Raw genomic sequence first — 25,463 nt, forward strand, 5'->3', positions numbered from 1 at the left:
TCAGTCAGTCAATCAATCTTTAAAGAAAGATGCTGTGACATGCCCCATTTATCCATGTCATTAGCACATCTGTGGATATTGTGCTGTCTGCTTCTTCTGATTTTTTTCCCCTCCATCCTTGGAGATTGTTCCTTCTACTCCCCCCCCCCCCCCCCCCCCGTGTCTGACTGACCAGCATCCTCCCTGGAGGAATTAGAGACCTGTGGCTGTCACTAGAGCTACAGCCTATCTGTCGGAGTAGATTCTTCTGTACAAGCCTTGGAGTCAAAGGCCATGTACCACTGTAGGCTTCTGTTCTAGTTAGGATACTTCGTACATTTCAAAGCCATATTTTTCTGAACTATTTTCTGGTCTGCCTTCTGTTCCCAGCTTTTTAGAGTTGTATTGATGAGTGGATAGAACCCGAGGAGCGTGGGTGATGAAGTCCTCTGGAGTGAGCGCCGCAGGCAGGCTGTTCAGCTGTCATTGGTCGGCTACTGCTAGCCGTTCTGGGCTCAGAAACACTTGATTTGGTTGAGTTGAGGGTAGAGACCATTTGACCTCCTCGGTGTAATCACTTTGGAGGTTGGTTTTATTTATTGGCTCTTTTATTTCCTTCTGTTTGCTGGACATTTCCTGCCCACCTGTGATAAGGTTCAGTGGTGACTGTTTCATGTCCAACACTTGTCTCTGTGGCGCAGAAGCAGACAGCGTCATCTGGATCCCAGGGCGCACCCTGAGTTAGCTCACCTTTCTGGTGGCAAAAATGTCTTTTCTTTTCTAATGACTAATGACAAAAATATGTTTTATAATTATTTAAAATGTATCCTCAATATTATAATAATGAATAACATGACATCTATACAATGTTAATATATTTATATTACAATAAATAATATAGCATGTATTATACATTATATAAACATGTAAATATTATAAATATATAATACACAATAATTTAATAATACTAAATTGGTTGAAAATCTGAAATGAGTGGCTTCCCTCTGTATACTCTTCAGTTAGAAAGTAATTCTTATTTCTTTGCTTTTCAAATACAGTCCCAATATAGAAGCCTGTGATTCCTTTTCTCCCTTCCCCTTCCTTCTGACAAGATCTCACTGTATAGCCCAGGCTGGCCTGGAGCTTATGTGTAGGCTTGCTTCAAGCACACATCAGTTCCATCTCAGCTGCAGAGACACCACTCAGCTAAGATAGATTGGCCGGCCCTCCCTCCCACCCACTTTTCCTCTGAACACTTTTCAAGTATCCCATTAATTATTAATTTCCCGAGTTTCTTGTAGCTGGTGACTCACGGTCACGAACCGGTTCTATTCATAGCATAGGTAGCCCTGACCCTGTAGTTTCATGTGGAAGAAAACAACCAAAAGAAGAGCCGCTGAGAATGGCCGAGAACGGATCAAAAGGGATCTAGAGTGTCTAGAGCCACCAGGAAGTTGTGGGGAATCCATCATCAACAAGCCAGAAAGAGCGGTGTATGCTATTTGTTCTCTTTCTTGTCTCTTAAAAGTGTGTGTGTGTGTGTGTGTGTGTGTGTGTGTGTGTGTGTGTCTGTCTGTCTGTCTGTCTCTGTGCATGTGCGTCTGCCTCTGTGTTAAGCCTGGAACAGGTGGCTCAGGTGCCTGTTTAACATATCAAAAAGGACACTGGCCACCAAGTTCTCCCTGTGTCCCTCAGCCCCCTCCAGTTTTGGGGCTCTCCTGGCTGGCATAGCCCACCTCCACTCTAAACTCCCCAGGCTGGGGGCTGCGCTGCCCTTAAATAATAATTCAACCATTTTGGTTACCTGGCCTTTCATCTCTCCTTCGGCCTCCGGACTGCCAACCTGGTTCCCCCCTCTCTCCCTTCCCCTTCCTCTTCTATCACCCACCCTGGACTCTTCCAGATGTCCCTGCCTCTGGCTCTGCTCTCCCATGCATCTATAATAAACCTTCTTCACCTCTATACCCAGGACTAGTCCTGTTCCTTTTTCATGTATTATGCATGTGTGTATGTCTGTGTGCCTATACTTTGAGTATCTGTGTACATGTGTGTCTTTGTCTCCATGTGCGTGTGTGTGTGTGCTTGTGTGTGTGTGTGTGTGTGTGTGTGTGTGTGTGTGTGAGTGTGTGTGAGTGTGTATCTTCTCTGTCAGCTCCCAGCCTGGCTTTGTACTACCTCATTTGTTGGGCTTCTACTTCTGAGTCTTGCCTGACCATCTTACTTATTGGTCTCAAGGCCACCGTCCCTGGCTCCTCCCCCTCCTTCCTATCATATTTGGCTATGTGCTCTTACTCGATGAGTCCCTCTCTATTTAAGTTCATGCAGTCACAGGTAACAGCTAAAAATTAAGAGCAATGACGTACCAAAAAGGTGTTGTCCAGCATTAAGAGGTATTCCTAATAGTAAAGTAAACAGTTCTTTCTTAAAGCCAAAGGACTTTGCAGCTAAACCCAAGTAGTGTGTAAATGTCCTAGAGTCAAACCTTTCAAGTTTTGAACTGAGTGATTCCCTCTGTGAGGATGTTTACTGTCTTCTGAATCCCCAGTATTGGGATATAAAAAAATGAACTCTTGGGGTGACTTCAATTAATACTGTAAATGTCTTTAAACACGAGTCTTTAATGGATAGAAAATAAAGTACCACAACACTGGAAAAAAAAAGAAAAGAAAATTATAACAAAACTAGCCAGGTAGAGTGATTACCCAGTGGGAAGAAAGTAGAAAAATTTTTTTGCCCCTCTATTTGTGAGAAAAGATTTCTTTCTCTAGATGAACATCATTTACACTAGTTGCATTTGAAGAAGCTGTGCCTTTGGCACCACTCCGAGCTTGGTGCCATGTGTAGCCTGAAGCGTAGTTTATGACGCTTGGCTGCGGGGGACTGCTGTTTAAGTCTCTGTGTTTGACACTGGGTAGCCATGGCTTCAAGAGCTGATCAAGCAGGTGCGGTTCAGCTTGCCTGTCTATGGGACTCCTGAGCACCTGGACTCCTGAGCACCTGGACTCCTGAGCACCTGGGACTTCTGAGCACCTGGGACTTCTGAGCACCTGGGACTCCTGAGCACCTGGACTCCTGAGCACCTGGTAGCAAAGAGGTTTAACCTAGTTTCTCGGATGAGGACTAGAGGGCAAGAAGGGCCAGAAGCAAGCCCAGCCCGAGCTGGTGACCTTCGGCACACTTGGTCAGGGATGATACTTTATCCTTCCATGTCAGGAACCTTGTAGCTGTTTCCTGTTAATGAAAATTCACATAGTCAAGCTTAAGCAAAGAGGGCCGTGGGTTTTGTTTGTTTTTTATTTCTGCTATTTTTTATTTCACCTTTTTATTGATTAATTAGTTAATTAATTAATTAAGCCAGGTAGAGTGATTGGCCAAATATATGAGTTTATTCTCTCATATATGGCATCCCAACCACAGTTTTCCCTCCCTCCTTTCCTCTTACCCCCTCCCCATCTACTCCTCCCTTCCCTTCAGAAAATGGCCTGCCTTCCAGGGCTGTCAATCAACCAAACACCGGGACATCAAGTTGCAGGAAGACTGGCACCTCCACAGCCCAGTAGGAGAAAAAGGGTCCCCAAAGCAGGCAGAAGCATCAAAAGCAGCTCCACTCCATCTGTTAGGAGTCACATAGAAACGCCAAGCAACGCAGCAGTGGTACACATGCAGAGAGCCCAGGTTAGACCATGAGTTTCCGTCCAGTCTCTGTGAGTCCATGAGCTTGCATGGTACTTTACCCCTGACCCATCTTCCCAAGCCAACAATAAAATATTTTAGGATATCATCTCTGTAGGAGAAAATGATAAAAGGGTCCCTGAGGACGGGGACTCTGCAAACCCAATGTCTGCACTGCAGCCAGAGTCCTCTGGGACTGGAGTTAAAGATGGTTGTGAGCCACCATGTGGATGTTGAGAAGTGGACCCAAGTCCTTTGGATGAGCAGCAAGTGCTCTTAGCTGCTGAGTCATCTCTCCAGCCCCTTCTTTCTTTCCTGTGAAATGTGTTGCCATGTAACCCCAGGCTAGCCTCCAAGTTGGGATCCTCCTGCCTCAGCTTTCCTGAGTCTGGGATTCTATATAATATAGGCTCATTTTTTTCTTTTGTTGTTAAATCAGTAATATGAGTTTAGGTCTGAAGGTATAAAGAATTTTTAACTTAAAAGAAAACACAAGAACAGCATCATCATTTTGCCTAACAGTGTCAGGTTTAGAATATCCAAAGGGTAAAGCGAATCCAAGATAAAGAGGTTCCGTGGGTCTTGAGTCTGGCCAGGAAAGCCGGAAGTGTGACTGTTCTTTGAAGAGAACGGAGGTTTGGGCAGCCTGCACAGGGCAAGTAGCGGAGGTTTGGCAACAGTGCCAGTGGCAAAGGTGCAGCGGCGGTGAGTGCTTCAGGAGAACTCGTTCTCTCCCAAGTGTTACACTCAGTACATGCTGTGTGGACAGGGACTGTATAAACATTGAGGAGTGGGGTACATGCTTCCTATTGGCTCCGTTTGAGATGATAGTGATGCTCTATTTGCAGGGGAAGGACTCCAGGCATTTTCCCTATCTGACTGACTGTCGTGGTCTTCTTAGTGGTGTGTCATGGGCACGTGTTTCAGAGTAGGCACGGAAGGGTAGGAAGTGACTTGACTCCCGCTGATCTCTAGTCCCCAAGACTCCCGGGGTCTGGACTCACTTCACCTTAGCAGTTCTGTCTAGTGGCATGTGGCATGGTTCACTTGCCCCACAGCTCCCCCGTGTTCCTACGAGCAGGTTTTTCTGTACTCCAACGTGGTCACACTTAAATGTTCTTTCCTGTAGCTGCAGCTCCCTTACTGATTAGTTTACAGTTGAGAGGCTTTAGTCCCTTACTGTCATGGCCAGAAGCATGACAACAAGCAGGTGGACACCGTGCTGGAGAGGTAGCTGGCAGTCCTACATCTGGAGCTGCAGGCAGCAGGAAGAGACAGCCATTGGATCTGGCTCGAGTTTCTGAAACCTCCGAGGGCCCTCCCACTACAAACACGAGACGAGTAACCGTTAGGACTAGCTATGTGGATGAGGATGACCTTGAACTTGTGATTGTCTGCCTCTTTCCAGAGTGCTAAGCTCATACCTTTTAACCTGTGGTCCTTCTTACATGTTCAGTCATTCTGCCAAACAAGTTCCATTTGCATCCTCAGCTCTGGCCATTTTTAACGACCACCTTGTAAATGCATGCCTGTGTAGAATGAAACATCTTCTCGAGACCCATGTAAGTTAGGGGGTGGGTACTGAAGCTTCCCCTATAAATGTATGCAGGCTTTTTAGACATGATGCAGTAAAAAAGTGATGGTTGGAGGTAGGTTCTGAGCAATGGCCGTCAGAAAGACTTCCTTGAAGTCCCTCTGTAGCAAACACATCACTCTGAGCTATTCAGTGTCACAGAGAAAAGCATACATTCTGAAGTCATGAAAACCAGTGCTCACGATGAGCTGTGATCTGGAAATGACTGACATTCCTGCACTGTTTTTCTTTGTTTGATAGTCTACTACAATATTAAATAGTTCTGACACCCAGAAGGTGTTTTTGGCAGTTCTTCTTCCTCAACCCCTCCCCCCCAAAAGGGCTTGTTTTACTCTGCTGAGTCAGGGATTAAATATATCAAGATCTCAGGGCTGTGCATATATTTATGGTTGCACATAACTCTTTGTTATTTTAAAAATACATATGCACATGTGTGTGTTCCTAAGTGTATGTGTGTGCACACCATGTGAGTGCAATGCCAGCAGACGTCAGGAGAGGGCAGCAGATTCCCTGGGGCACTACATAGTTACAGGTGGTTGAGCTGCCATGTGGGTGCTGGGAACTGACTTTGTGTTCTTAAAAAAACAAGATGCGTTCACAAATGCTGAGTCGTCTTTCTAGTTCCCTGATTCTTTTTAAAGACAATATATAGATCCTGCTAAACTATATGCAAAACCAAAACCACAAGGTAATTTATTTCTCAGCCATGCTGTGAACTCCCACAGCGTGATCCTGGAGCCTTAGAGGAGCAGTCCACAGGATTCTTGGTGCTTTAACCCACTGGCCTTATCTTGCAAACAAAACCAAGCACATGTGTGCACACGCACACACAGCCTGTGATCCTACTTTTGAGAATAGTATGAAAGCAACCTTAGACAGTTGTGAGATGCTTAAAAGACTTTGCTCTTCGGTGGCCAGATAGCTTTTCTCACAAGACTTGGTACAAATAGAGGTGTGTCTTGTTGCAAATAGAAGTGTGTCTCCTGCCTGTTGCTGTTCCTCTGTGGGTGCAGTTTCCAGAAGGTTCCCTGCAGGGAGCTGTTGTAACCTTTTAGTCTCGAACCTACCAAACTTTTAAGATATGCTAAAGAGTATTTCACATGAAGGGCTAGCATTTTTGCTGATGTGTTTCCCCAGGAGGGGACTTTTTTTTTTTTTTTTAAAGACGAATAATTATGTTCTCTTCCTCCAGCTCCCCAGACACTGCTCGAATTGTCGATGGAGTTTTTAATTCCCCAAGGGAATGACTAAACAAGATGGGTGTATAGTACCTGCCCACTTCTGTATTGCTTATGTTTTCCAAAACCAATTTGTAAGTTATACAAAGAAACTCAGAATACCAGGAATTTAACTATTTATTGTATTTATTTACTGTGTGTGCATGTGTGCAGGTATGTTTGTGTTCCTGTGTGTGCCACAGGTCCTTGAGATGTCAGAAGAAAACTTGGAGTTTGTTTTCTTCTTCCACCGTGTGGGTCGCAGGAGTTGGACTTTGATCATCAACTTTGGCCTATTTTGATGAAGATAGAGTGTTTGTATGCCTGTCCTCCATTTGATCTCTCGGGCTGTTAATAGCGTGTGTGTGTGTGTGTGTGTGTGTGTGTGTGTGTGTGTGTGTGTGTAGAAAATACTCAAAGGTCAAAACAAATTTATACATTTGACATCTCCGTTGCATATTTATTACCTGTAGTCAAATATTTCTCCTGAGAATTTCTACTAATAAGGCACCTGTCTTACAAGCACAAAGACCTGAATCTAATCTCCAGAACCTGTATAAAATTGCTGGGCACCGTAGCATGCACTTGTCATCCCAGCATTGGGGAGGCCGAGACAGAGGATCCCTGAACGCTGCCGGCGGCCAACCAGGCTAGCTTATCTGGTGACTTCAGGCCAGTGTGAGATCCTGCCTCTAAGGAGGTGGGCATTGTTCCTGGGGAGGAGGACACTGGCGGTTGTCTGCGGCCCCCTCCCCCCGTGTGTGCATGTGAAGTGTTTGGTGCTAGAAAGACGGTGTGGCGGGTAAGAGTACTTGTTCTTGCAGAGGACCTAGGCTGTGGTCCTCAGCTATTTGTAATTCCACCTCTAGGGTCTCTGACTCTCTTCTCTGACCTCCAAGGGCACCAGACATGCATGTGATACTTACATGCAGCCAAAAACTCACACATGTTAGATAAGTCTAAATGTTTTATTTAGAAATTAAGAAAAAGTTCATTATAGAGCATAGCATGCTTAATTTTGAAATGTCCATGGTTTGTCAATTTTTTAAAGCATCTTATTTTTACTTAATGTGCACTGGATGTATGTCTGTGTGAGGGTGTCTGAGTTACAGTTGTGAGCTGCCTCAATCGGTGCCGGGGATGGAACCTGGGACCTCTGGAAGAGCAGTCAGTGCTCTTAACCAGCCTCCTCTCCAGTCCCGCCAGAGGCATGTTTTACAGGCATTTATTTGCATGTGTGTGCACATGTGCGTGCGGAGGTCATGCATCTTCTACCGTGTAGATCCCAGAGGTCAGTTGAGGTCATCAGGCTCAGAGACAAGAACATTTACCTGCTGAGCCATTTTGCAGGTTCTAACCTGCTTTCTGAAGCCTTGCCCTGACTCTGTTTTCTGTACACAAAATACACTTGGATAAGAAACTGAATAGCTGTTTTAAAATACTCTCGTGCAGGATCTGTGAAACATTACTTTTCAGTGAGTCAGTAAATAGATGGGTAAATCAACACCTTTCCTCTGTGGAGTTGCTTCCCTTTCTGTCTCTGTCTCTGTGACACTGTCTCTCTCTGTCTCTCTCTCTCTCTGTCTCTCTCTCTCTGTCTCTCTCTCTGTCTCTTTCTCTCTCTCTCTGTGTGTGTTTCTTTCTATTTTTTTAAGCCAGGGTTTCTCTGTGTAGCCCTAGCTGTTCTGGAACTCACAGAGATCCTCCTGCCTCTACCTCTGCCTCCTGGGTGCTGGGGTATCCCTTTCTCTTTTTATTAGGGTTCTGAGGATGGAACCAAGGTTGCCAGGTTTGCCCTGCAAGCCCCTGCCCTCCATCCCCAGCTCCTTGCTTCTTAGAAGAGTCTAAAACCGTAACGTACTTGAATTATAATTAATATACTGGTTTACCTTACACTGTTTCCAAGCTTTGCAGTCTGGTGAGTCTCTTGTAAATTTTTAACTTAATTCAAAAAGAAATTTGGAGCAGGGTATGTGTCAAGTCTTACCGTGTAGTCTGAGCTGGCCTCCGGCTCCTGGTGACCCTCCTACTTTTGACCTCTCAAGCTTAGGTGCTTCTCTTTGCTTTTAAGTTCCATGCAAAGCCCTTGTCACCTGTTACAGTAAGAACACGCCTGTAGAAACGTCTCATCATGTGCTCCACAGCCCCTCCTGTGTGACTCAATGGTGCTGAGGGGGGTAAGCAGCACTCACTCAGGGCCCCACAGCCAGGTATTTATCCTGTTTCCCGATAGCCTGCAGGCTTGTAACTCAGGAAGCAAAGGAAACACTGTAATGTTTAAAATGCGGTGCAGGTGGGCCTGGCTGCTTTCCCTACACAGCATGCCTGCCCTTTGCTTTCCTCTATCATGACAAAGCCTCTTGCCCCAGGTCCCCGTGAATCCCCAGATAAGCTCCATGAAGTTGGGTTTCCCCTAGCCAGTCTTACCTCTTACCTGTGTAGTGTTTTCTGGTAGACACAAGTAGGAACTTGGTTTCTGAGTGATCTACACACCCACAATCTCCCTACCGATGTGGCCCAGTTGTTGATGAATGAATCTAAGAGGGAGACCATCAGAAGCCACATGCCTGGACCTGGCATAGGGCTGAACTTAACAGAGGGAAAGATGTGACAAACACTATTGGAGTTTATCTGGCACTTGGTTAGAAAGTCTGAAAAAGTAGTTCATTCATTCATTCATTCATTCATTCATTCACTCACAGTTTGGTCATTGTCTACTAGGCTGTAAGTGTGGTAGAGACTTAAGCTTCTTGGTTCATGTAGTTTTTTTCCTAGCTCAAAATAGACAATTTCTGATATTTTGTGCGTGCGTGTGGGGTGGGGTGCAGGGTCTTACCAGGTAGAGCAGGCTAGCCTGGAACTCCAAGATATCTGCCTGCTCCACCCTTGGAGTGCTGGGCTTAAAGCATGTGCCGCCATGCCCTGCTTATTGCTTATTTATCTGAGACCTGGCTTTGTCTGTGTGCACAGAGAACTGGAGAGTAAGCCACAGAGAATGTGGCTCTAGAACGGAGTTTCTCCCTTGCTCAGCTGGCCGCAGCATTTCGGAAACTTTGTTGCCTCTAGATAACTCCACGTGTTTAAGCTTTAAATAAAAACCGACTTATTGATCTGCGAAACCGCAGTGAGTGTGGCCCTGTACCACTAGAGGGCAGCACGGCCTTAGTCACATGGTCTGAACCTGCCCATTGCTGTGCCCCAGGTTTCCTTCACTTCTGTATCCCCTTTATATGCACTTGTAACGTAACGTGAACGAATGTATTTAGTATTAAATGGCCTCTTGAAATAGCTACATTGTGAGCTTTCTAAAAGGTGGACTGTGTAGTCCTTTACCGTCATTGTCCTGTTTTGTTCTAAGTTAATGAGTCCTGAAGGAAACCTTCCTACCAGGATCCCCCCAGCCTCCAGGTTTGTGCCTCAGAGCACCTCTCCCTGCATAGTTATGTCATGTCTGGGGAATCTTCTTAGGGGTTTCTTAACGACCGTGGGTGTCTGTAACAACAGCATTCTCTTGGAGAAGGTAGGGGTTAAGTCCATGTTGATGCTGTTTGATGCCCCCAAGCATATAAACACCTGTTTGTAGAGATGTGTTTCTCTCAAGAGACACTACTTACCGTTCCCGTGGAGGCACAGGTGTCCTTAAAGGGGTAGGGATCTGATTTTGTCCATATACACCTCTTTATAAACTCCGGGATGTGGAATTGCTGTGTTAAAGAGTGTAATTATTAAGGGGCTTGCTATTTGCTACCAAATTGATTTCTCAAAAGAGTGTGGGAAAGCATTTTTGTCCTAACATATATTCCAGAATTATACCCCCCATTTCATTGCCTTTCAATGGCTTTGTCTTCGTGGTATTTTATAATTACAAACATTTTTTCTAAGTAGTGGATCCTTTTATTTCTACTTTGCAAGTACATTCGTAGTTGGTGAAGTGTATTAGGAAATGGCCCGGTGGCCAGGTAACCGTTTCAGATGTGTGTCCTTTATTCCTCTGTTGGAAGTGTGTGAGGCACGTGTGCATGGTAGGGCCCCAAGGAGCGTGGCAAGAAGGAGATCTGTGTGTGTAGCCTGGCATCTGACAATTCACAGGGTCCTTTTTAAGGTGGCAGCTGGTACTGGCTGGTGGTTTGCAAGGTGGGAAGATGTACTGGGAGTTTTTAGAAAGTAGTCTATTAGGGCTGGTGAAATGGTTCAGCAGGTAAAGGCATTTGCTGCCAAGCCTGACCATAACATGGTGGAACGAGGACCAACTCCTACCAGCCGTCCTCCGACCTGCACGCTCATGGTCCTGTCTCCATGTGGATGAAGTGAGATGACAAAGAAAAGGCTGAAGGGGCAGATAGACAGGTCTGAAGAGACAAACCCCAGGCAGAGCCTCTAGGAACTGGTTGGAAGTAGTTGCTCCCCCTTGTCATCAGGCAGGTACCACTGAGCTCACAGCGCTGTCTGCTCTGCAGGAAATGGGTTGGGGGTCTGCTCTCCACCCATTTTAAGAAGGATGAATTTTATACTATCAAATTTGTAGAGAATGTAGATACTTTGGGCAGTCACACTTGGAAAACATCCAGGAGGGGAAGGGTGTGTAATGGGAACACCTCGGCCCATAGGTAAGGAAACACGTTCCTGGTCTTGCTGCTCATCAAGACTGCCACCTTGAACAGATCCAACATCAAACTTCTCCATCTAATACTAAGAAGAGTCTCTAAGTGGTTCACTTCGACTCCTCTTTCAGACTTGGAGTGAAGAGAAAATAAAAGCAATAATCAGAACATAGTAAAACATGTATGAAATATGACAAGATGAAAAGATTTATTTACATGTTTATGTTTATATTGCATTCATTTTAGTTTGTGTGTGTGTGTGCACGCGCGCATACATGTACAAGTGAAGGTCTGAGGATAATTTGTCAAAGTTGCTTCTCTCTTTCCACCAGGTGGATCCTGGGCTTGAACTCAGGTCATCAGGCTTGGTGGCTAGTACCTCCACTAAAGTAGCCCTGATGCCAGCCCTTTCCAACTTTCGTTTTTTTACGTTAAGGTCGTTCTTGGGGTGGCACGATGTCTCAGTGCAGAGCCACTGTTCCGGGGAGCAGGAGCAGCCTCCTGCCTTCTGACTTCATACGTGTATGCACACTTCCATACGTGTATGCACACTTCCATACGTGTATGCACAACTCATAAAGACCTCAGTCTATGGAACCTTTAGAAATTGAAGTGTATTCTTAGCTTGTTGAATATTAAAACAAAACAAACCTCTAAGACAAAGGCAGTGGCCGGCTGGTTGAGTTTGGCCCCCCAGCCCTGTTTGCCGACACATGTTCTGCACTAGTAGACTTTATTGTAAGGACTGAACATAGTGTGTGCCCGTAATTTCTGAATTTCAGTCTGGTGGTGGTATATAGTAAGATTCTTCTCTAAAACTCAATATAAACTCAAGAGAAAACACAGCAAATGGCAGTGGGAGAAGTGTGCAGTTGTTTGAATGGATTTCAATTTAGTAGTAAATAATTTGGGATGTTATTTTAGTTATACTAGCTGTGGGGAAGGGGGCCTCTTAAGACACTGCTGTTTGGAAACAAGTGTAGCCACCATGGAAATCAGGGTGGAGGTTCCTCAAGAAAGGCTGAAAATAGAACTGTATGACTCAGCTGAACACTCCTGTGCAGTGGTGGGGAGGAATCTAAGTCAGTGTGCCAAAGAGATAGCAACACAGTAGCCAAGATAAGGAAGCGCTTGGATGACTGTCAGCAGGTGAGTGGATTAAAAGCTTTGGCAAAATAAGCTCAGTGGATATGCACAGCACATACTCGCAGAATACGATTCTGACATAGGAGTGAACGCCATCAGTGGGGGGGGGGGGGGTGATGGAGCGGAAATCACGTTAAGTGAAACACACTGGGCTCAAAGACCAGGTGTTTTCTCTCCTATGTCTAAGGTAGATTTTACGATGTATAAGGGTCATGTGTGAGAAGAGAGAAGGGTCTAAATGGAGGGTAGAGTGAGGGACAAGAAGGGGAGAAAAGTGTGTGTGTGTGTGTGTGTGTGTGTGTGTGAGAGAGAGAGAGAGAGAGAGAGAGAGAGAGAGAGAGAGAGAGAGAGAGATTTGAGAGCCAAAGAGGTTGTGTTTGGGACAAAAGGAACAGTCAGCAGACCCGGGAGAGAACAGTGGTCAAGCAAATCTGAACAGCTCCTCAGACACATTAATTTGGTCTTTATTGCTATTTAAATTGCACTTGATAAGAGGCTCCATTGTAGTGGTCCGCAGTGGTGGACAATAAGTTTGTTACCTAGCTATTAGCACCTTAGAAACTGAACTTTTTCTCCTTGTGCGCCTTTGGTTTGGGGGAAGAGGTGGGGCAAGCAGGTGATGTTTTTACAGAGCTGAAGAAGCCTTGTGTGGTGTGGTTCGTGTATCTGAACCCCTGACAGTCGCTCCTTAGAGCAAGCCTGTGGAACGAATAGTCTGTATTTATAGACTTACAGCATCGCTTCCTGATGGGCAGGAATCTCACCCTCGAGAGCTCAGTTGCTGTTGTAGAGTCTCAGTGTCTGTCTGGAAAACCAGAACCAGCTTGTGTTCACTGTCCTGCTTCCACAGATCTCCTACAGTCACTGAGCTTAAGCTCAGGACGAACACGGGGACTGGGGGCGAGCTTGTGGTTGAAATCCCAGCAGTGGGATGTGTCTGGGGAAGCATGGCTGTGCTTTCCCAGCCTCCCTGCTGGCTTGCTTTTGAACATGTCTTCTCCATGGGTCCCTACTCTTCAGGGACCCACAGTGGGGAGGGCGTGGTAGGTCATTCATCAGAATCTAGCACACTGACCAGAGAGAGTGGTCAGAGCGGGAGCAGCGCTCACACACCTCCGCTGACCTGTGCCTGCTGCGTCTCACCACCGTCAACAGCTGCTCTCCCACTGTTGCCGTATAAGCTGGGGCTAACTGATCCAAGGAACATGTCTTCATTTGATTTATCACTAAATAGCTATTTATTTAGGGACGGAAGGGGAGAAAAGAGTGCGTGTAGAACGAAAGTTAGGGCAAATCAGTGCTTTGGCAGCTTTGGGCTGAAAAAAGAAACTAAAACTTTAGTTTCTTTTAGAATAGAAAGTGTGCTTTCTATTCTGAGGCTGCCACAAGATGTTTCTGCTGATGTTCATTCCCCAGTCATGAGAAGTGGGAGGAGGGGCTGGGCATCTTGCTAATTCTCCAAAAATATTAATTTAGAATTGAGTAAGGAAAAGTAGGAGGAAGAAATAAATCACTGGACTCAAGCGATACGGAAGCAGGAGGGGAGGAGACGTACGAAGCTCCTACAGCCACACAGTCTCCAGGTAGGGCTAAGGCCTATGGCATCTGTCAAGTAGAATCCTCAGTGAGTTGTAGCCCTGGTCAACCCCCCCGCCCCCCCGTGCAGGCTGGAATCTGAGTCAGTATGGCTTGTGACTAATGGCTTGTCAGAATGTCAGCTGCTTTATGGTAAGATAATGACACACAGGAGAGACAGTCATTACCTATTTTTAGGGATCTTCCTTCTGGGAATCATGGTGAGCATTCAGGAAACCATTTCCAGGCCTGTGCCTCGGACCTCCTCCCAGGACACATCCCCTCCCGGGGAACTGCTGGTGCTCAGGTCACACCCTCCACGAATTTGGTCAGAGTTGTTCCAGAGTTTGGGTGTTTGTGTGCCTGAATGAAATAGCCAGGCCCTAGCCATGAGACCCACAGCAGATGTGGATGGAGACTTCACGTGGTTGTTTCATTTTCCGAAAGTCTGCTTGTCCCTTAGGTATCCAGTAAGTCCATCACCAGAGCTGAGGCCCTGCTTAGAGTGCTCACTTAACCCCTTAGAGGCCTGTTCTTAACCCCTGCAGTGAAAGAAGACGGAGGCATGACAAAGTGCCAGCAATGATATTTAAATGAGTGGGGATTTCCCTGCTAATAACTTGAGTGGTTATGTCTTTCAGTCTGTTTCAGTTGATTGATCAATTACTTTTTTTTTTTTTTTAAGGCTGATGGCCTACATTCATGAAGTAGGCAGGGCTCAAGGAAAGCAAGCTGGGTGTCCACAGGGCACTTGGTGCTGCCCGGCGAATACAGCCTTAACCTCTGGCCTTTGTTAGTGCTTGAGTTCTGCCCCTTTGCGATGACTCCAAACCCACCCACCTCCTGACTGCTTACTTAGAAGCACATGGTGGGAAGAGGCTAAGATGCAGGGACGTCTGGCCTGACACACTTGTGTTGTCTGTCAAAGCCAGTTTTGCTTATGATCTATATTTTAATCATTAGGCTTTGAGTAAACCCTCCCAAAAGGTGTTTGTGGTTTTTTTTGTTTGTTTGTTTGTTTGAGACAGACTCTCAAGAAGCTAGGATTTGGGCTGGAGAGATGGCTCAGCGGTTAAGAGCACTGACTGCTCTTCCAGAGGTCCTGAGTTCAATTCTCAGCAACCACATGGTGGCTCACAACCATCTGTAAGGGGATCTGATGCCCTCTTCTGCTGTGTCTGAAGACAGCAACAGTGTACTTATATACATTAAATAAATAACTCTTTAAGGGTGGGGGAATCATACCCGGGTGTGAGGGATTCTCCTGGGCTTAGAGAATTGGGGAGAATGAGTTCAAGGACAGCCTGAAATACATAGCAGGAAAACAAACATCAGTTTCCCACAACTTGAAATATAGGGAAAATGGAAATTAGCAAAAGACAGGGTAAATTAAGGTAGAAACCTGAAGAGAAGAAAGAATTTTGTCGAGAAAATGGGTGCAGTAATGTGATATTGGAATGAAAGTGTAGCAGCTAGGGCACGATGAGAGACCTGGACGGGTCTCAGTCCTGACTAAGAGGACAGTGGGGAGCCCTTGCTGGGGAGCCCTTGCTGGGGTGCCTTTAGATAACCCTGTGGCTTCTACAACACTGCCGGCAGGTGGGGCAGAGCAGGGTGCAGGCCTCACACAGATCTGACCAGCATGAGAGTAACAGTCAGCAAACAGATGCTCATCAGAGGCCTGAGGGAGGGGCGTGGTGCTGAAGAAGACAGGCCTTCTGTGGGTCCTGACTCCTTAAGGAGTTTGAAGAACCCTTTCACAGGATCACCCATCAGATATCCCGAATCAGGCATTTACACCATGACTCATAACAGTAGCAAAATTACAGTTACTGTAGCGGTGAAAAACGATGGGCCAGCACAGCAGGAGGAACCGTGTAACAGGGTTGTAGCGTTACAAGGCTGAGAACCACCGCTTTCCAGGAAATGGGAATGGAGAGCTAGCGATGGTGGCTCCGCCTTGTGAGGTACTAAACGCTGGTGACCTGTATCCCTCAAGGGTGATTTGTGCTGTGTGACTTTAAGCAAAGCTGTTATTTTAACTCTTGAAGACAATGTCGGTGTAAAAGATGGTAAGTTACACAGTCGCAGGTCAAGGGACAGCTGACATCTAAGACACATTCTGCAGGTGACATTGTGTCTAAGGGAGACCTTGCCTTCAGAGACACCAGAAGTGGAACCAATCATTCCTAAGTTCCTTCCATTGTGGTCAGATACTAACAAGCTGGGAGAAGATGATGAGGTTGACCTCAGTGGAGAAATTTGAACACTGATACATATAAAGGGGCCTCTTTCGGTTCTTTGATTAGTTGTATAGAGTAACTGAAAATATTCTGGGCAGCTGGAGAGATGACTCCGGTTAAGAACAGGTACTTCCAGAGGATCTCAGTTCGGTTCCCAGCACCCATATGAGGAAGCTCACAACCACCTGTAACTCCAAGCGCCCCCTTATGGCTTCTGAGGGCTGTGAGCTCATACGCACAGACACACTCATAGCACATTATTTTAAAAGTGGAATAAATACCTTTTCAAATTTTTTATCTTTTAGTAAGACATATTAATAATATTTCGAATAAGACTGACATGTTTCTAAGTAAATACTATGCAAAGTCTGGCTTGCCCAGGAATATTCTACCTTCTTGGCATCACCACCTACAGAACTCATCATTCAGTCACGTTACCAAACAAAACCAAGAAGACTTTGTGGTGTTTTAGTTACATCTGTAGTTTGGTTGGGCCACATTCATGGTTATCTGGGGTGCATGTGGCTTGTGCACAGGTTAGGCATGTTTGTGTGGGTTAGGGGATATACGATGTAAGGTTGCCACAGGGAGATTCATTGTTAAAGCCGAGGTCATTATACACTTTCTCTATTTTCATAAGTTAGAGAATTTATGGAAAGCATTTAGACTGATTTTACGATTACATTATAAGTACAGAGAAACTCTTAACATCACAGCCAGAGTTCTTGCCCACGAGCAACGCTGCTATTTGCAGCCCTTATCTCATTGCTGACTTACTGGTGGCTTCTGAGAGCCTGGCAGCCAGGGTATGGCCTCTGAGGTACATGTGTAAGTGTGAAATTCTAGTAAGGCCATTCACAGTGTTTCCAGCCCTGGCTCGTGGCTCAGGAGACTGCTGTATAGACTTATAGGAGAGAAACTTCTCTGCAGAAGCCAGAGGGCAGGGTGGCCTTATCTCTTAGGGTACTTTTGCTTACTGGTTTGCTCTGCCTACTTTCTTATATAACTCAGGCCTACCTGCTAAGGAGAAGTGCCATGCCCTGTAAGGTGCGCCCTCCCACATCAATTAAACAGATGACCTACAGAGCTGCCAGTCGGCCAGTCTGACGGAGACAGTCTTTGCTATAACTAGCTTCCCCCTGCTTTGCCCCGCCCCGCACCCCGACCTGCCTGAGCTCTCTCAGCTGTCAAATATGACCAGTACGAATTGCATATAAATCACCTTGCTTAATTCTCGAAGCAAATTCTGGCAGTCAGACCTGTCCTTGTTTTACAGAGAAGGAATCCAAAGTGGGGCAAAGTCAGATATCCTTCCACATAAGTAGCTACTGGTCACTCATAAGGTCTTAGTCCAAAGATCATAATTTTCCTTGAATGTTGTTTGTTTTTTGATGTTTGAAAAGTGTTTGATAAATTGATGTACGCCCTGGGTACTTGATAGGTCTTTGAATACCTCATAATGTTTTATGAGATGGTGGTGAGTCTCTGAAGCAGGTAGAAGACATTGAGAGGAGCTTTGTTGTCCAGCCATGTAAAGAAGGCCCCGTGCCTTGTATTGCTGCTTAGAAGTGTGCCTTTAATTTCCATGGATCAGGGTTGCAAAGAGTACTCACAGCGCCAAAGGTAAACTGGTCTCGTGGGAAAGATGGTGCTTGCTGGCCAGATGACTTTGGAATGTATTTTGCTCACTGGCTGGAACTATAGAGAATTCTGGGTGCTGGACAAGGTAGGTAGACTTCATTCTGCAGATGCTATTGTTTCTGGTCGGCAGAGGTGAAGAGAGGCCAGGAGATGAACTAGTGAGTAGACAGTTGAGTTTGACAAGGTTAAGGGATAATCAAGATGGCGCCATGGTCCTGAGCTGGGGATGATGGGAGGAGGATTCTGCTACTGCTGCTGTTAGAGTAGGTGTGATGTGGTATTGGGAATAGAGATGGGCTGTAGAAGACAGGATGTTGAGTTGAGGTGATGGAGGTAATGACTGTGCCCTGCTGGATTTGGGTCAGACAGCTGCCTGAGTTCTCATGAGCCATACAGTGGCCGAGTGGGCTCCCCAAGAACAACTTATTTGGGGAGATGAAAATTTATTTTTACAAGGGACATGTGAGTTGACTTTTCCCAAGATAATTGTGTACTATCTTTTCTGTATCTCACCCAATGATGTTGACTGTCATAACACAAGTGGCACATTAGACACTAGAGACACATGAGACAGTGGAAGGTGAGAAATGGGGGGGGGTCAGACTTGGAGGGGGAGAGAGCATTGGAGGAAGCTGCCTGTCTCCAGGGGTGACACCGGTCACCGCTAGCACCAGGGGAAGCCATGTTAGCTATGGAGTTCAGACGCTGGGAAGGTAACCCTCCCCTGGCAGTGTCCAGGCTGGTGAGAAACCTTTGAGCAACACGGTGAAGCGGAAAGTGTCCCTTTTCTCCTGGCCTTGGTATTGTGGCAATATTGACTGATTAGGATCTACAGCATGATGCTGTTCATCCCTCTTACGAGTCTCAGCCCTGCACTTTCTCAGGGAATGAGAGATTAAAACAGCGTAACTATCTTCTAGATCTTAATCCCCACTCCTTGATGGAAAAAAAAAAAAAGCTTTACCATACGCTCTTACTAGATTCAGTCTATAGGAAATGTGTGATGTCTTAGGGTTGTTGCTGTGAACAGACACCATGGCAACTCTTATAAAAGGACATTTAATTGGCCGGCTTACAGTTTCAGAGGTTCAGCCCATTGTCATTATGGCAGGAAACATGGCAGCATCCTGGCAGGCATGGTCCTAGAGAAGGAGTTCTGCACTTTGATCTGAAGGCAGCCGGGAGAGTCTCTCTCTTCCTCACTAGGTGGAGCTTGAGCCCAAAGCCCGCCTACACAGTGACTCACTTCCTCCGGCAAGGCCGCACGTCCTAGTAGCGCTATTTCCTATGGGCCAAGGATATTCAAGCCACCACATGTAGAAAATACATTTTGCTCTTTAAACAGATTTCACTAACAAAGTTAAATTTTCCATTAAAACTGGCAGGAAATGGCATCAGCTGCTTTGGGTATGAGTAAGGCATTTAAAGACCACCAGTGTTGGCACATGCAGAAAGATCGTGACGAGTTTCATTATTTTATATTCTTACATGCACACATGTGAAGATCAGAGGACAACTTTTGGGAGTCAGATCTCTCCTAACATCTTGTGGGTTTGGATCAGGATGGAGCCCAAATCATTAATTAGGCTTGGTGGCAACATGTTTACCTGGGGCGCTGTCTCACTGGACCTTGAGGTGCTGTTATTATTATTATTTTATCTACATTTCCAAATGTTGCCCCCCCCTTCCTGGTCCCCACTCCCCTTTGCTTCCCCACCCCCACCTCACCCCTGCCAGCATCCTCTTTCCTAGGGGCATCAAGTTTCTACAGTATTAGATGCATCTTCTCCCACTGGGGCAGATCTGCTATAGATGTGCCATGGCCTCGGAACAGCTCAGATATTCTCTTTGGTTGTTGGTTCAGTCTCTGGGGGATCCCAGGGGTCCAAGTTATTGGACATTATTGGTCTTCTATGTGGTTACCATCTCCTTCAGTTTCCTTCAGTCTTTCTCCTAACTTTTCCATAGGGGACCTCTGTCCAGCTGTTGCTTTGAGTCTCTGCATCTGCCACAGTCAGCTGCTGGTAGGGCCTCTCAGAGGACAGTCATACTAGGCTCCTGTCTGCAAGCAAAACATGCAATCAGTAATAGTGTCAGGGTTTGGTGCCTACCCGTGGGATGGATCCCAAGGTGGGCCGGTCACTAGATGGCCTTTCCCTTCACTCTCTTCCATTTTTGTCCCTGTATTTCTTTTAGACAGGAACAATTCTGGGTCAAAATTTGAAGGTGGGTGGGTGGCCCCATGCCTATCTACTGCAGGTGGTGTCTTTGAATCAGTAGCGTAGGTTCTTTGCTCTAAATCAAGTGCATTAGGTCATTTCTCTTTCCCCTTGTGATGCAATAGCTGTGTCCCTGAACACGCTCAGTGGAGGCTGGAACTCTGCGTTTTCCATATTGAGTCAGTCAGCTCGGGACCGAGAGCACAGACGTGGCTGGTTTGGGTACACTGTTAGCTTTCTTTAGGTCTGTACACGTGTCCTGGTTTATCTCAGGGTCAGGTTGCTTTCCCTCTGAACTAAGCTAATTTATTTTCTTGGCTTGGTATCATCAGGAGCCTTTTGAACACACCACGACTTTTCACTGTAACAGAGCATTTGCCTTTTAATGGAAGTCCACACCCAGACTTACTCTGCATCTGAGAAATGGCCCTTCAGAGGGCCCCAGGCCAGTCTCTTCACTCTTTACATCTGCACCCCATGCTACATCATTACATCATCACGTTTCTTTTCTACGAGGGCTCTTTATGCATTTTAATCCCCTATTCTAGTGAGGACCTCTCACCTTCTTAGTGTTTTCCCCCTGTGACATTTCCTAAGTTCAGACAACTCACCAGTAGACAGTTATCCTCTACCAACCTGGACTTGGTCTGTAAATGTTCAGAGTAAATGGCTGCTCTTGATTTGGCAAGATAGCTCAGTGGGTGGAGGTGCCTGACTTGAGTTTGAGCCCTACAAGCTGGATGCTGCTAGGAGCAGAGACCCCCAGTTCCCTGGGTACCCACTGATCTGACCATCATACCTACACCACAAGACAGGTTTGCGCAGGCACATAGCAAGTGGTGATCAATGTACACCTCTTTTTAAATTGCTGTGGTGGCTGACCCGAGGCATTGTGAGATTTCTAGGTTTGTCAGTGATGCTGAAGCTCTTTGTATCAAGAACCTGGCATTCAAAGGACACAAAGTTTGGACGGATTGGGAAAGGGTTGGGTCTGAGGAGAGTTGAGGGAGTTACTATGGTCGAAACACACTGTACAGAATTCCCAAAGTAGTAAAAAAGATGTTTCTTTTACACAAGAATATTTGAGAAGAGGGTTTAGGCTGACTTTAGAATGAAGGGACAGCCACACACAGCTGAGGGTCTTACACTGGAGGTTTAACCTGGAACTTGTGTGGACAGTGGCCTCAGATTTGTGGCGCTTGTGTTTCTGATGAGTGAGCTAGGTACAGTCATGAGCTACCACACCCTGCTAGAGGAGGCCTTTCATCCTGCATCATTTCTGCTTGAGCATGCGGGGCCATCGCTCTGCTGCAGGGGTCTCAGGGCAGCTTTTCTGAGTCTGCTCTCTGTACACCTTCGCTTGGCTCAGGGATCAAACTCCATTCTCCGGCCTTATTTGCCAAGTGCCCTTGATCCCTTTTAACGTCCCCTCTTAAAAGGACAGAAAAAAAAACTGTCACAGCTGGGGACATCCTGACCTGCTAAAGAAACTGAACTATCTCTGTCCATAGTTTGAAACAACAACGCAGACCATACAATAACAAGTGCTCTGATATCCTATTTAACCTGTCTTCAACCCCAGGGTTTGTGGCACCACCGTAACCCAAGGTGAAGGATCAGTGCTGACAGTTTGAGAGCTTTTACATACATAATGTATATGAGTGCTCTGTTTGCACGCCTGCATGACAGAAGAGGGCATCAGATTCCATTACAGATGGTTGTGAGCCACCATGTGGTTGCTGGGAATTGAACTCAGGACCTCTGAAGAGCAGCCAGTGTTCTTAACAGCTGAGCCATCTCTCCAGTTCCTAAAAATCTAGATTTCTTAATTCACTAGTTTTCTTTAGCGTGGGAAGATCAGCCAGGCGGAAGGCAGAGTTTTGCTCAGTAGACATGCACTGAACTTCTCTTCTGGGCTGGGGCCATGGCTCACGGATAAAGCTGAGCAAGTATGAGAACTGGAGTAGTATCCCCAGGACCCACAGAAAGCAGGTAGGCATGGCAACCTCCTGTGAGCCCAGCCCAGTACCTCAGGGCCAGCTAGCTAGCTTAGACTGGCTGGAAATGGCAGATCTCAGCTTCAGTGAGAGCTTGAAGAGTGATCGAAGAGATCTGACCTCAGCCTCCAGCTTCCAGATGTACATGCATGAGACCACACACACACACACACACACACACACACACACACACTCACACAGAATAACTTACAAAAGACTCTCCCTACCCTTGAACCCTGTAACCTTATACCTTTGAAGTTTGTTTTTCTTCTCTGGCCTAGAGGGCAACTTTCTTTTCCCAGCATACACTTTAGAAAGAACTTTGGTGGCTTATCTCTGTAGGCCCTTCCCTTGGGCGCTCATCCATCCTACCCGATCCTAACCCAGAACTGAATCCTGCCCTTTTTGGGTCAGAGTTCATGGGAAAAGGTGAGAGAAGATTGTCTTCCCTTTAAGCCTGTGGAGATACATGCTGAGGGTGCTGAGCGCAGGTGTCTCAGTAAACAAGGTTTACTTTATTAAGAAGTAGATTTTTAAAACGTTTTGCTGGATGAAAGCATAGTATATCCTGTCTTTGATGCAAAGATGGAAACTATGATCCCATCTCTTAAAAACAAAGAGGTGAGCCTGCAGGTGCGCAGCACAGCTTCCTCCTTCTGCCTTCTCCCATTTCTTATGCTGGGTAGTTACTGCCTTTTATCCTCCCCCTCCCCCCAAACGAAGACCTCTCCCTCCCAGTAAACAGGATTCCCAGGAATCTTATTCTTGGCTCTCTTGTTTCGATGGAAGCAGGGAGGGACAGGCTACAGAGTAGTCTCTGGAATACTTCCTCTTCATTGGGACCGTGGAAACCCCTACTTGACAGCTGTTATAATTTAGTGTATCTGTATTTTTGTCTAATTACACATGTTTATGCACAGTGTTGTATATGTCAACCTTTATGTCAACGCCTGGAGTTGATCTCGGAGCTGAGCTACCCTTGGACTCCCGAACTCTTGAGAAACAAAACTACCTAGAGTGTTTCTTCAGGTTGAAGGAATGCATTGGTTACAGAAAAATGTTGACAGGAAGGAATTCAAAGAGGAGCCAGCACTGTTGGAAGGAGGGGCATAGTAAAGACAAAGGACCTGACTAGTGCAGCCTGGCCAAAGGGCGCCGACAGATGTATAGTGGCCCCTAAGACGAATGTGGGTAACAAACAGCACATAGTTAGACTCATTGAGGCAGGAGATAAAAGTGAATTCGGTGCTTAGAAACACTGTAACAAAACCCATGGCTTCACACACTGACCTAAACTTCTAATTCAAAAACAAAAACAAAACAAACAAACAAAAAAAAAAAAACATGTATGCCTGAGAGTTTTGCTGACTACTGGCAGAAGTCAGAAAACGGCATTGGGTCCCTTGGCCCTGGATTTACCGATTGCTGTGGGCTGCCATGTGGGTGCTGGGAACTGAACCCAGGTCCTCTGTAAGAGGCAGCCAGTGCTCTTAACAACCGAGCAAACAAAAAAAAATTTGGCTCCTAAAATTAGTTTTTTAAAAACCCTAAAGGAAAAAACAATGTTCAGTGTAAAAATATCTTATTTTTATGGTGAAATTTATTAGCATGAAAAATTAGGGTCCTAAAGAAAGTGCACAAGCTCCTGTGTAGGAGCCGCTCTGAGCTGCTGAGGGCTCTTCCAGCTCTAATTTTGAAGGCTGAGGTCATGCCTGCCCTTCCTAGCGTGGATTTGACACCCACTTCTTACTACACTGTTTTGCATATCAGGGTCAGGGGGTGGAGTCTTGTTGCAGTTGGGGGGAAGCCAGGCTGACTCAGCCGGATGTCACAGAGAATGTCATGAGCATTTGGGGGTCTCGGGGTGCCCCCTGCTGGGACTCTCACATTATAAACAAGATAGGAGTGTGGTGACGAACAGCCACGCTGGGTAAAGTGAAACAGTGGGTTGCTTACGCAGTTCAGTTACCTCTGAATTGTCCCTGCGTGGATGTGGAACAGTTTTGTACATACTGTCCCAGCAGGGGACAGACACCAGAGATGAAGCAGGCATCACATAAAAGCTTAGGTAAAGCTGCCAAACACACTCACTGTCCATTGCAAGGAGTATGCAGGATCAGAGCTCTGGCAACCTTGTTAAGCTCAGTAGGCCAATTAAATAATTATGGAAATTAGAGAAAGAGGTTTACTTCAGTGTGGCCACGTTAGGAGGAAGAACAAAGAGCCAGAGAGAACCTCTCCCTCAGGCCCTCTCCCTGTCGGGACAGGCAATATAACTTTAAATAGAAGGGGGGGGGGTCATGGATAACTAGTCCCTCCTACTAGAGGTGTGGCCCACCCCATCCCTGTGGTTAGGGCACCGAAGTCAGCTCACCCCTTGGCTTGAACCAGAGTCCCAGCCTTTTTATTTCCTAGCATGAGACTCCTGGGAAACCAGATGTCTTGGGGTCCATTGTAAAAACAGTCTTATAGCCAGGGACAGGGCAGAAGTGTCTCGTAGGATACCTTTATTCCTGCCTGGACAACTACAAGGTAGCCTTGGGGTAGTCTGTGCTTAGCGGCAGTCAGGCCAGGGAGGGTCCCTTCACCTCAGCAGAAACGTGAGGGGATGTGGTGCCTGTTGGGGGGCGGGGGGGACCATCGGGAGCCACCGTCACTCTGGGAAGCTTAGCTGGCACACCAGTCCTAATGAGGACTGTTCTGGATCCGACCAGGTGTGGGGGCAAAATACTTTATAAAAATCCTGAGTGGGAGCAAGCCGGCTACCCTTCAGGAGTCTCACTGGAGTGGGCAGTGCCATCAGCAGAGTGAAGAAAGTGTGTGCACGTGGTTTACACGAATCTGTTCCCACACTGCTTGCCTCTAGTGCTTCCTTATGCACTCACTTTATGAGCGTCAGTTTCGGGACTAGTTTGGCGTGTGTGGTGATGACCTTGGAGGTAGGACCGGGGATGAGGTGGGTTTCTGAGACTTAGCAGCTGGAAGCGAGGTTGAGTGTTTAACGACTGTGGGTCTTCAGCTTCTTTAACCCAGTACCTGCTGAGGGGATGAGGTGGGTTTCTGAGACTTAGCAGCTGGAAGCGAGGTTGAGTGTTTAACGACTGTGGGTCTTCAGCTTCTTTAACCCAGTACCTGCTGAGTCTGAGAGGAGCCCTGGAATCAAGCTCTTATTTCCTGACCAAGGTCTTGGCTTCAGAATAAACATACATGTGACAACAAAGAGAAATGTCATAAAACCCCAGAGAACTCGGTCCCTCTGGCCTTGGGCAGATCAATCTTTTCCTTCTTCCTCCTTCTAAAAGGAGCGGTTACTTTGATTTTTTAAGGTAGGGTTTACTGTGTGATCCCGGCTGGAAGGAGTTGGTACTTTTTGTCCCACTCGGCTATTGGTAGAATTTCCTAAGACAGATTGAGTGAAGGCATTTAACCAGCACACCAGCAGATGCTGGTTCCTGCTGCGATGCCCAGGCCCAGAGAGAGACACCGACAAAGGTCAGCAGCCTTCCGAGGGACAGCAGAATCTGTAAGGCAAGTTGCGCCCCCTTGTGACAAAGATGTTAAGAGTGTCAGATAGTCCTA

At 46.4% G+C, this 25,463-nt stretch overlaps 1 protein-coding gene across 3 annotated transcripts in view; it reads left to right on the forward strand.

Annotated features, from left to right (window-relative positions):
- Window positions 1–25,463, forward strand: part of IGF2BP2 (insulin like growth factor 2 mRNA binding protein 2) — a gene marked incomplete at both ends in the record, with an annotated part of 89,488 nt that overhangs the window by 25,070 nt on the left and 38,955 nt on the right. The gene's annotated exons all lie outside the window — the stretch shown is intronic.

The sequence above is a fragment of the Micromys minutus genome, assembly GCF_963924665.1.
Source record: "Micromys minutus genome assembly, chromosome: 7".
Taxonomy (NCBI): domain Eukaryota; kingdom Metazoa; phylum Chordata; class Mammalia; order Rodentia; family Muridae; genus Micromys; species Micromys minutus.